Raw genomic sequence first — 2,857 nt, forward strand, 5'->3', positions numbered from 1 at the left:
CAGTGCATTTTATGGAGGACTGTTTCCTGATCCTGGGAGAGTAGACTACAATGCCGGCTGTTCTGACTCACAGACTGTAAGTACGTTTTTTATATTTAAAGAATTTGCCACTGATGATTCAAACGTGAGTTTTGAGCAGTGTAGAGTAGCGCTTGTTGTTTGTCGTTTCTCCGATCACAAATGCAGACATGGTTTTATGTTTACGCGGCACGATGCAACGCAACGTGTAAAAAAAACAGTATAAGTAATTATAATCAGTAATTATGTCCCCACTGGATGCAACAAATGCCTCGTTTATAATGGGTTTTATTGGTTTTGTCTCGTCGCGCCGGGACATGGCATCACAGTATGGTAAGGGGCGTAACATTTCCGTCAAACGCTTGAGGAATTCGGCCAATCACAACGCACTAGATAGCTGGCCAATCAGAGCACCTAGCTTTTCAGACCGATGAGCTTTGTAAAAATCGACGCATTTTAGAAAGGCGGGGCATAGAGGAGAAACAATAATGTACAGTATGTGGAAAAAAATGTGTTTTTTGAACCTCAAACCGCATAAACACATTTCATTACACCGAATACACAAAATAATGTTCTTTTTTAGCAACGTCATATGACCCCTTTAACCACTTACCAACATCGTCAGTCTGCTGTGAGATACAGATGGTGAGGAGGTGCTCTAAAACAAAGCCTCACCCTCCGTTTTTCCTCATTCAAAATTCCATTTCACTTAGAAATATGTCACAATGCTAGATTACAGTCAGTCGCAATATCTGTTTCGAGCTAATTTTACAGTACAGCCACATCAGCAACATTTTGTCCACAGAAGTCACTTTCAAACCAAGAAGCTTTCTGTTGGTCAATGCAGATTAAAATTAAGACCTGCAAAACTAATGTGAACCTGTGGCGAAATCTATGTGAGGAAATCTTTCACCCTTCTGTAAAATTCCTGACTGTGTGGAATTTTGTTGAAATGACTGGATTTCACTCACGAACATTTGCCGAACGGCAGTAAATCTGACCACACTTTTTTGTCATTTTGTTGACAGCTGAGCTACTACTAAATACTTTTAAGGCTAATTCAGACTGCACCAACATTGGCGTTGGTTTGTGATTATTTTTGCGATTATACATGTTCAGTTGCCATTTGTCGGGTCATGATCTGAAAAGTGACGTACTGTAATTTGGTGATTTGTCGGCGTCTGTCGGTGCAATGTGAAGTAACCTTTAATTAGCGACTCGCCAACATTGCTGTTAGCAGTGTCATTTGTATGTGCATTCGGTTTACTTGAGAATTGTGCTGGATTATGTTTGGACATATGTTAGGATGCTTTTTCCGAACACTGAGTTATTTTTCCCATGTTGACATGACAGCTAACGTTGCACAAATAATCCCATGTGTCTTCTGGTGTGTTCTATGCTTAGTTAACCGCCGACATACCCTGGTAGACCGGCTGAGTCTGACAGCCTGGCCAGAAGTCATGTCTACAGCGCCAGTGGCGGGACGTCAGGGTCTCGTGGTGGCCCATTTGTTCAAATGCCACCGCTCCGATGTGCCTTTTCACACTTGGCTCTGACCATTCGTCCGGCTGAACGCACCCCTGCGTCTGTCCAGAGGGCTGTTACTCCATCAAACAACCCTCCTCTCTGCTGTGACAGCAGGACAGAAGGTGCTGTGGGCACTCGTTGCTGACACAAAGTTAGACAAGGCTGTGGGCACCGTGTGCACAGATGGACCTGGCCCAGCTCAGCGCCGTTCACGCCGAGATTCCCAGCACAGATGAATTAATGCCAGATATCACGTTCATGCGAGAGGAATGGCTCATTATTAAAAAATGCTCCGGAACAATCCATATGTGTTTGAGATCGCATGCATGGTCATTGCTGTGCTTAAGGGCATTTATACCCCCGCTTCGCCAGACAGGAGCAGACTGCGTTATTGGCTACTAATGTACAGGCCATGAGAGCTTCATGTCTTTATTAGAGACTTCATCTCAGTCCTTTAGTACTCTAGCTCAAGGCTTCTCATTATTCACTTTGAATGACTGTGACGTTTACCTCAGTGTCCGAGGTGGGTGATATATTTGGGGCACAAAATAGGCTCTACCGGTAGTGACGACCCTAGTAAAAAAGTAATATATTTAAAATACATTTATTTCATACTAAAAGGAGTTCAAATCTATTAACGTATTTACTGACATATCACTTGAGACTTACTGATAGAAAAATTTAAATTAAACTTAAAATGTGCACAATGCACATTTCTTAATATTAAGTCTAAAACACATTTTAGACTTAATATTAAGAAATGTGCATTGTGCACAAGTAGTACTCCAAATAAAGTTTAATTATAATTTTTATATCTGTAAGTCTCAAACGATATGTCCGTAAATATGTTAATAGATTTGAACTATACTTAGTATGAAATAAATGTATTTGAAATGTATTACTTTTTTACTAGGGGACATGTGGGTTTTTCCAGAATAGCTATTTTTAATTATGAATAAAACAGGGTCTGTGGTTAGCACTACTTGAAGAGACTTTTATATGTAAAGTCAAGTCAAATCATAAGTGTGAATTTTGAAAACATTTTGGTAATCATCACAGATAGGTCATTTTAAACCTGAAACCCCATTAGAAATTCTTAAAGCTGCAGTCCGTAACTTTTTTTTGGTTAAAAATGATCCAAAATCAATATTTGAGCAAGTACATAACCAGCCAGTGTTCAAAACTATCGCCTTACTTTAGCCCGATTTATAACGGTCATCTTATAATAATGTTTTCTAATTTGAGTGGTACGGGTAGGTTTTCGCGGGAAATTTGAGTATGGCACTGCGTCATTACATCACGTCTGGAAAGA

At 40.2% G+C, this 2,857-nt stretch overlaps 1 protein-coding gene across 1 annotated transcript in view; it reads right to left on the bottom strand.

Annotated features, from left to right (window-relative positions):
- The window catches only part of LOC107738190 (protein FAM163A-like), a 25,989-nt gene that overhangs the window by 7,398 nt on the left and 15,734 nt on the right, over positions 1-2,857 (bottom strand). The gene's annotated exons all lie outside the window — the stretch shown is intronic.

This window comes from Sinocyclocheilus rhinocerous, unplaced genomic scaffold, assembly GCF_001515625.1.
Source record: "Sinocyclocheilus rhinocerous isolate Xijiao unplaced genomic scaffold, SAMN03320098_v1.1 scaffold254, whole genome shotgun sequence".
NCBI lineage: Eukaryota > Metazoa > Chordata > Actinopteri > Cypriniformes > Cyprinidae > Sinocyclocheilus > Sinocyclocheilus rhinocerous.